Raw genomic sequence first — 10,261 nt, 5'->3', positions numbered from 1 at the left:
GGGCGGGGCCTCAATCAACGTCCGGTCTGAGACGCGTCTGCGCCGTTGTTGTTGTCTTGGTCTGGGACGGTGTCACTGTGGCATCACTGAGAGTTAAAAACTGTCTAAATTCTTTAATCTTTAATAAAATGATCAGTGTTGCTGCTTTACCAGGTGTAAAAATTAAGTTTAACATCCAGGCATCCATGAAAACAGGATTTATTACATAACATGAAGCTAGCAGGAAGTTAGCTCGCTAGTTTCCACCTAAACATGATATAGCATGTTCTGACTGAGAGATTTCTGAAAAATTCAAACGTACAGCTCTGCTATCACTTCCAACATAGATAAAGACAGAAAACTAAACAGCAGTGACGTTTGTAGGGTTACTGAAGTTGGGCTAGCTGCTATATAATGATGTGCTACGTCAGTGGTTCCCAAACTTTTTTGCTAGCCACCCCCCTCTCCGACCCCCCTTTGTTTTACAAGAAAAATGTTCGCGCCCCCCACCCCCGCGCGTGCACATGCACTAACACATCCTCCAACCACACACACATATTTTGCTCCATTGCAGTTTATTTCACACTTCAAACCTTTAGTAAACAATTAAGCAAATACAAGTAATCTGCAATAAATTACAGGTAGTAATAAAATAAACTACTAACTCGTTTACGCTGCGTCCGCACCAATGGCGTGTCCAGCGGGGTGGCCTGGGGGGGCACAGGCCACCCCCCCAACCAGACTGGCCACCCCAGGTGCCACCCCAAAGGCAAAACAATAAACTTCAATCAAATATCAAATGTCCGATTATGTTTTCACGGTGAAGCTCAGATATCCGAGTGTAAGTGAATGCAGCATCGGCTTCTGCACTATGTGCATCATGTTAGCAAAGGTAGGAGAGCCAAGCGCAAAAGATGGCACTGCAGGAAACAATTTTTCGGTGAAAGAAAATGAGGACAGAATAAATGTCCTGGTAAGTAATATTAAGTTTGTTGAGTTTAGTAAACTTCGGTGAAATTAGAATACCAAGGAAAAAATAACACTTAAAGAATTATTGCAGCCGTCGAATATTTCAGACAGTATGCTACAGAGGGCAGCTAACATAAGAGTTATGAGTTATAAAATGTAATCTAAGTCGTAACATTGCTGTATGGAGCTGCAGATTTGGTTGCAGGTTAACATAGCTGGACTGGCCATCGGGCATACCGGGCATATCCCCAGTGACTTATTTTTTATTTATTTTTAATGGCATGAACAATGAGAGGTGGTGGATTGGCCAGATGCAGGTCGATGTGTAAAAATAACTCCGTTGTTTGGTGGTGGCTATGGTGGAGCTTCCACAGAGGCCAGCAGGTGGATGAGGGAAGGGGAGGCAGGAGGAGAGCCCCGAGGCAGCCGCCAGTCCGAGTGTCAGGTGAACTGAACTTCAGGTAAGAAGTTATGACCTGCAGTCTATCTGGGTCAGATATGAACTAAGTTTAGGTGGAGTTTATTTTCATTGTGCTGACTTTTTACTGTCAGTTGCAATAACTCATACTGCGTTCTAGCCAGCTTGGAGTTTTTATACAGCTGTGTGGGTGCTATGATGTTACTGATAGTGAACTTTATTGTATTCATAAGGTTAGTTAGTAGAGTTGCCAACGGCTCCTTAAAAAAAATGGAATGGTCCCTCATTCAGAGAAAATATTACACGTTTCGTATTGAGCTGAGAAGAGACGCAGTTTGTCCCGAACTTCAGCTAGAATGAAAAAAAGACACAAAGCTGGAGTTATTCTGTCTTTATGCTGCACAGCTGCTTCTTCTCCTCTCATTCTCTCCCCTCCCTCTCCTGTTGCTACTTCAATCATTAAACTGATCAATGATCAGCTGATCGGCTTTTCTCTCTCATTTATTTATCGCCCACTTTGCGCCAGAAAGAGGAAACCAGCAGATGTTGCGCTAAACAACAGCAGCACGTTTAAGCTTGATCAGCTGTTGTTAGAATTTATTTAATATTAATTTCTAGTATCAGCTGATGTTTGCTGGAGCCACAGCTGTAAAGCTGCTGGTCATGATGTCAGTTTGGATATGTGGTGAGAGGGAAACATGAAGATGAAACCAGGAGATGTCCTTACTGAATCATCAGAGCTGAGCAGGTGATGGAGAAACAGGTTTACCTTTTAGGTGACATGAATGAGTTGAAGTTATGAACTGTTTCTGAGAGACAAATAACACCAGGATCCTTTTTTATGTAGCTGACAGCTGGTAACTGTGCAGGGGCGGGTCTAGGAAAGTTTTGCCAGGGGGCCAGGTAGGGCATTAACAGGGAAAGGGGGGCACAAAGAAATACTTTTCTTTCTTATTCTCATTTAAAATATCTCGCTTTTATTAAATAATTATCTGAATCTTACAACCAAAGTTTTTATCTGACGTAAAATGTATAGAAATCATACATATACCAACAAGACTGTACATCACTGTCACAACAGCATTTGTTTTCATTCAAAGTCTTTATGGCTTTACTACCTGGTGGGTCGGTCTGTAGTGAAAATGCCCAATTTTTTTGTCCCAGTCCAGCCCTGCAGGTTAATACTGGCAGTGTCACCATGCCAGCTGACTGTATTTCATCATCAGCCAGTGTTGTTCTTTATCAATATTACCAAAGTTTACCATAAGGCAGCATAGAAAGTATTTACTTGCTTTCAGGTTTTATTCAAATGTTAGTCTTTTCATTTGTTTCCCCACTTTTTTCCTGTTTCAAAATCAAACACCAGTTTGTGAGAAGATTATCTTCTTTTTTTTTAACAGGCAGATAAAGTTTTGCATTGGCATTGGCTAATTTGTCAATTGTTTGTTACAAATGTTCGTATTTTAATATTCAAAAATGTTTTTGCCCAAAACATATGTGCACTATATGTCAGTAAAAATACTATGCAAATATTGTTGTCCTTGAATGCTGAGTAAACACTGACAAAGCACTGATTGTATCTCTTGTACTTTATCAACGCAGTATCTAAAAACTTTGCACCATAGTGGTTAAAATCTCATTCTAATAAGAGTTAAAAGTGCATTTGGTTATTAGGTTTATAGGATTATTGAATTATGGTTAACGGTTGGTAGAATTTTTTTTTAAACATTATCTGCCACCCTTCTCCAAATCTGTGCCCCTACCTGGCCCCCCCAACAAAAATTTTCTAGACACGCCACTGGTCCGCACCTACACGGGTATTTTTGAACACGCAGCTGTTTCGTCCACGTAGACGGCGTTTCGAATCACCGAAAACTGAGATTTTTTAAACTCCTTTTATGCGTTTAGGTGTGGTTCATTGCAACATCAAAGGTATGTGCCTTTTTCACGTCACGCTGTGCGCCACGTTATTGTTTACATGAGATGAATTGCAGAATGGCAGATAGAGACGAAATACTGTTAATCTGACTGTCTGCAGGTTTTACACGCAGTTACTGTCCCTCCATTTACAAAGGCAGAGGCGTCACGCTGTGATTATTTTACTGTAGTTGTTTTTTTTCCTGTGTAATAATGTTCAACATTGCTATCAATACATTTTTTTAAAAATGCCTCTCTGTGCAAAATGTGTTCAAAAACATAAACAGCTGTGGGATTCTGTTTGTCTGTGATTTGAACTGGGGGAACAAATCGTGGCAGGATCAGCCTGATGTTATTTGTATCCCGCTGTAACTTTACTGTATAAAGAGCAAACATCTCCAACATGTCAGGAGCAGTTAGTCATTACAACAAGTGTTTGTGAACTAAAAATCAAGAATGTGGGATCCTGTTTGTCCGTGATTTGAACAGCCCAGCGCTGCTCCCAACGGAGGGGAAACTAATCCTGCAGGGAGACCTACCTCAGCACCTGTGCAGGTGAAGCCAAAGGGAAGATTTGCTTCACCATATTTTCTAGTCTTTGGCTTAGAATGAAGTTGGTTTGGAAACATATTCAGTGATGCTTCATCTCCTGCTTTGCGTTTCTATGGCCGCCCGTGCTAGCAGTGTCCAAGCATTTTGTTTTTTCCCCCCCTTTTCATCCCCCCCCCCACACACACACTTTGGGAAGGTCTGTACTACGTGATCGCTAGCGACACAGCTATGTTAGCCTAGCATAAACACAGTGAAGCTGGAGGATGAACACTAACTTTTTTTCCACACGATAAGTTAACGTGAGGGTTCCTGATGGTTAGAGACAAATGCAATCGCATGGCAGGATGCTGTAAACGGACCAAACTTCAGTCAGGAGAACAACTGAGATAATCCATCCACAATACGAGGTTAGTCATTAATATACTGCTGCAGGGGCTGGAGTTACATCGTAAGGGTTTAAAAACTGAGCTTTAAAATGAACAGTGGTGGTAAAAAAAGAGAGAGGCCGACAGTGATCACTGACTGTTTTAGGGGCTTGTTCAGATTAAATAGAACAAAATACAAAACATGTTTAAAAACACGAGTACGTGATGACTTAACAACTGCATCTGTGCTTCTGACCTTTGACCTGCACTCTTAAAAAACACAAACCTTTAGATCTGTTGTCTAAAGAATTCAGAACTGAAAAGCAGCACATGCGCAGTTGGATTTAATATTTACCTGTCATAAAGGTGCACCGTTTGATGCGTCACAATAAGTTATCTGTGATTTCCATGCTGGACTAAAGGATTTCGTGGTCGGTCAGTCTGAGAGTGGTGCTTCAGAAATATGGAGCTTTATAAATGTGTCCTTCTTTTCTTACAAACCGCTGCTGCAGGATTTATGTAAATATTCCCACAAAATTAAACAGAGGACTAAAGAATTTCAGTGTCTTGTGCTATCAACAGGAAGCGTTTGAATTCATTATAATCAAATGAAGACAGATATCAGGTTTCATGATCCAGACTCATAGTTTAGATTGTGAAATAAATCTAAGTCCACATTTCTGCAGGCTGGTTACAGACCGAGGGTCTGATATAGAAACCCTTCAACTAAATACGGAGAACCTTCCAGAACTGTGTCTGTGAAGGTTCTGGATTATAAATGGCAGACAGTTGGTGTCATAAGCCACCGCCTCTGTTCTCCGACCCTCTTTGAACAGAGACACCGGTTTTCACACCTCGGCTCATGTGATTAGGTAGAGGAGCAACGGGGGTCCATGACCCTCTGGGGGGACACTTAGGGCTTAAATCTGGGACTCTCCACCATTTGACCTTAGAACTGAAGAAGCTTCTCGGATGAGAGGTGAAACGTCTTCAAGCAACAAGTCCAGACACATTTCTTTCCAAGTTGCTTAGCCTTCCAGAACTGTGTGCGCACTACGGCTGCCACAAACGATTATTTTGATAGTCGACTAGTCACCGATTATTTTTGCGATTAGTCGACTAATCAGATCATCATCCATTGGACGTAAAACTACAGCTTATTGCACCAGCAGCATCTGCTCTTATAAAACTATCATTAGCTTACAGCTTTAAGTGTTTAAGGTCTGTGCTAACTAACAATAAAGACAAGATGATAGTTTATTAAATTTCAATGAAATCTGCAGATTGTTTCGGTGAAGTTTAATAAACTCCTTGCTATCTAAAATATAACAGGACACCGGAGTATATTCTGGAGCATCTCACACTTCTGATAATCAGCTGTCTGCTTGACGTTTATTCAGCTGTGTAAAAACTATAACTTTAATCTCAGCCAAACCGATTTACTCAGGAACAAATAAAATACTGAAAAAAGCCAAACAACAACATTTTAAGTTATCTAAGTGACTCATATATCATGTTTAACCTGAGTAGCGAAAGACGGCGGTGGGTTTGAAAACGATCTGCCGGGAGTCCGGTGTTCTCACGGCGCTAGTGAGCCTAGCCCCCGGCTAGCTATCGAGCTAGTGGGTAACAGACGTCTCCGAAAACGTCGGAGCGCTTTTGAAAATATGCGGTGTCTTGATAAACTGAGCAGATATTTGAGGTTTACACAGCTACATTCCAGCCTGAAAATATGTTAAACGTTTATTTTGTGACCCAGAAAGAATAATAAGAGTAATATTCAAACTAACTAGCTGCCGCCATTGTTTGAAACTGAGCTGGGCTGCGCTATGAATTCTGGGACAGAGCTACTTCTTCTTCTTTTTCGGGGTTTAACGGCAGCCGGCATCCTTGTACATGCAGTGCTGCCATCTTCTGTTTCAGTCCGTTATTACACTCTTAAATCCTGCCACTTATTCCTGCGTCTTTCGGGATCTTACAAAGCTTCAAACGACGCGTCGACTATTAAATCAGTCGTCGACCATTTTGATAGTCGACTAATCGTGACTAGTCGACTAATCGTGACTAGTCGTGGCAGCCCTAGTATGCACGCTGTCCTCAACAGCCATACTGAAACTGTCACAGTTCCAACGTCAGTAGGAAACACAGCCAGATAAACTTTTCAGGACAAACGAGACACAAAAGGAATTTTACTGGAAAGCAAAGATTGTTTCAGGACCTACAAGTTTAAAAGATTAAACCAGCAGCTCCAGGGAAGGTGACACAGATGCCTGTGAGAAGAACACCACTAAACCACTTCATACTGGGAGCTGAGGGATCAGGAGCTCATACCCAGGAAAATATGATTTTAACCCCATCCTGCAACAACACAAGTAACAGTGAAGAAAAGAAAACTTTGCATTTTCATCTCATGTTCCAATTACAACTTAGATGTGACAAAATAGGTTTTAAGATCAGGTGTAGAGGTCAGTTTGTTTTATAAATGATTTAGATCATTTCATTACAGATCATGAAACTAAAATAGACTTTGTTTAAGAGAGTGAAGAAGAAACACCCAGTGCATCATGGGAATCCCCGGCAGCCTACGTCTATTGCAGCATAACTAAGGGAGGATTCAGGGTCACCTGGTCCAGCCCTAACTATATGCTTTAGCAAAGAGGAAAGTTTGAAGCCTAATCTTGAAAGTAGAGATAGTGTCTGTCTCCTGGATCCAAACTGGAAGCTGGTTCCACAGAAGAGGGGCCTGAAAACTGAAGGCTCTGCCTCCATCTTAAAGGAACGAGAGAACAACTCTTTTACTCAGTGTGATTGTTTTTAATGTCGCTCTTAAGGATCTGTTATTGTATATTTTTCAGATGTTTGTATGAAATATTGTATTTGTTTTAAATGTTATGTGTTTATGTGGTACGTGTATATTTGACGTGATGCCAGGTGTTGTAAAGACTCACCTTTCAGCACACTCACTTCATCACATGCACCTTGTTTCTTTTCCTCACCTTTGATTGGGTGTGGTGTTTGCCCTTGATTGCACTCACCTACAGCTCACTCTTCGCTCACACATGGGGCAGCAGCTGAGGTGAGTTTCTGTTGGAGTCTCCTGAGTTCATGTGTTATTTTGAGTTATTGAGTGACTTAAATCACACTTTATTTCCTTTCAGCGTTAGCACTCCATGTGTGTCTTTGCTTACTGATTCTGAGAATAAAAGGAGAACCCTATAAAGGATTGATGACTGCTTATTCTCATTCTAATCAGATGAGCCCGTGATGGCAACGACTTAAAACTCTGAGCCTTTCTTCCTTCATAACACCAGGGCCCTATTTCAGGAAGCCGGTTTAGAAAACTCAGAGTGAAAAACGATACTCAGGGTTGAGTAACCCCGAACTGTCCAACTCAGAATATTCGGTTTCAGAAAGGCTGATAACAAGTAGTTCAATCAACGCGGAGTTGCTTTAACCCCAAGTTAAGCGCGCGCACGAGGATACATAAAGCCCTGATTAGTGGAGCACAGATTAAGCGAGTCACCATGGAGACGGAGGGAAAGAAGGCGCGGTCAATGTATTTCACAGCGCTTGAGGCTGAAATTCTGATGGCAGCATATGCCGATAACATGCAAATTTTGCGGAAAAAAAGTAACACAGCCTCAGCTGCAAAAGAAAGTGAGCATGCATGGCAAAACATAGCCGACAGAGTCAATGCGTGAGTGTTAATTTAAACATTGATCGAGGGATTTCCACCCATTTAACACGTTATTTTATTATATTTTATTTTTTATTTTATACATTTTATTTTGTGATGTGATGTGAGCGCAGGTGCAACCCAACAGGCCCCAAACGTTCCTGGCAGCAAGTAAAAATGAAATATAGAAATATAGTCCAAACAGGTAAGGTGTAATTGTATTATGAGCCATAGTGCTTGGTCTGTTTGTCCGATGTAAATCAGTTGCAGTTAGAGGCTACATTAACTTCCCCTCTGTAAGCACTTATTGAAATTATCTGAGCACATTACAAGTACATATTTGCTTACTCTGTATGCTCAAATGTGACCCGTTATAGCCAACAGAAAAAAAGCGGAGGCCCGAAAAACAGGTGGGGGTCCTCCACCACCACCACTCACAGAGCCTGGCCACTTGGCTTCCACATTTGTGATAATGTTGGCAGCATCACATATGATCTTCACAGTGCAGAGAACACAAATTAGCATCCATTACTATAATGAAATAATTTGTTAGTTTGAAATGCTACAGGGAACTATGTACCTGTACATTAATGCTGTGGAAAGACTTCCTGTTCACATAGTCTCCTTCATTTACTGAAGGAGCAATGATTGGAATGTGAGTGCCATCTGTACAGCCAATCACGCCTGGGAACCGTGAGAATAAATGTAAAATTTAAGTAGTAGTTCAAGTATCACCACATCATGAATTAAATTTCGTTCATCCTGATACCTGCAATTTTGTGGCATCCCTCTTTGATAAATCTTGTGGGTCTATGACCGGGGAACACCACAAACGAGTACAGGAGACGTTTCAGTGCAACTGTAACATTCCTGACTGCCCGACAGACGGTAGCCTTGGAAACGTGCTCAGCGTCACCAATATTATACAGAAAGCTCCCGTTTGCAAAAAACCGAAGTGCGATACAAATAATATGTACAGAACTGAGAGCATGTCCGCGATGTGTCACATGAGCAATATTAGGCCTGAGGATGTTATTCAAATAAATTATAGATTGTGCTGAAAAACGGTAACGTTCACACAGGAAATCATCAGGAAATGATAAAATGTCCAAACGCGCTCTAATCACTCTCTCCCGGCGGAGAGCTCTGCGGAGAATTTGGGCTTCAACATCTACTGGCTCTTCAAGGAAGGGGCACGCCATGTCTGACACTTCCTACAGTCAGGTTTCCGACAAAGAGGCGGAGAACGTCAGGGTTAGTTAAAGTAAACCTGCTAGGGGGCAGGTTAGCTTCACGGAGTGTGTTGTCATAGTAACTCGCTCAGAATTAATCTAAACTCGCTTTGTGAAACCGAAAACCCAGAGTTTTCGTTAACTCAGGGTATACTTACTCAGAGTTTGCTCTAAACCGGCTTCCTGAAATAGGGCCCAGGGCCCTGTGCTTCGTACGTCGCTTACTACATCCAAGATCAAATGAAACATCCAAGACCAAATCATCGCGCTAACTCTGAGCTCGCTATTCCGGTTCCCCGAACACACCTGTTGTTGACGATTAGTATAGCTGGATGAAGTAATGTGAGATCACTGGGTGGCCCAACAGGGGCTACGCATCGATAGTAGAAACATTGATCGGCAACCCTTTGATTGGTCGGCGAAAATGTCGAAGGAGCGCGCTCGGTATTTTTCGGCAGCAGAGCAAGAACTCTTGAGTGAGGGATTTCAGGAGTTTCAGAGTTTAATTAAAACGCAAGAGAACACTGCAAAGGTTGCAAAAGCAAGGAGAGAGGGCTGGCAGGAAGTTGCTGACAAATCAAACTCGTAAGTAATTTAATAATAACAATAATAATGGAGTGGATTTATATAGCGCTTTTCAAGGCACCCAAAGCGCTTTACAATGCCACTATTCATTCACTCTCACATTCACACACTGGTGGAGGCAGCTACGGTTGTAGCCACAGCTGCCCTGGGGCAGACTGACAGAAGCCAGGCTGCCATATCGCGCCATCGGCCCCTCTGGCCAACACCAGTAGGCGGTAGGGTAGATTTATTATATCACACCATATTATCCAATATTATATTACATTATATTATATTATAATATGTTATATTATATCCCCTTTCACATTAGAGCCACAACAGGACCCACTAGAACATGGGAACAAGTAAAAGTGAAATATAAGAATATGCTACAGAATGGTAATATTTATCACTTATATTGCTTTTAGTCTCTTGGAAAGAGACCCTGAAATAATCTGTTTGTTTGTTTATAACAGCAACCAAGAAAAGGGCAGAGCAAAAAAAAAGACAGGTGGTGGTCCTGCACCCCCTCGTCAACAAGTTAGTTAAGTAAATAATACCCTCACGGGAATATCGATATCTCTCTATG

Source organism: Aulonocara sp. 'chitande type north' Nkhata Bay, linkage group LG16 (genome assembly GCF_057382095.1).
Source record: "Aulonocara sp. 'chitande type north' Nkhata Bay isolate Kocher_YH1m ecotype deep benthic linkage group LG16, A_spYH_male_GT1.1, whole genome shotgun sequence".
Lineage (NCBI taxonomy): Eukaryota > Metazoa > Chordata > Actinopteri > Cichliformes > Cichlidae > Aulonocara > Aulonocara sp. 'chitande type north' Nkhata Bay.
The sequence above is the reverse complement of the archived record's forward strand: the minus strand, read 5'-3'. Positions refer to the sequence as shown.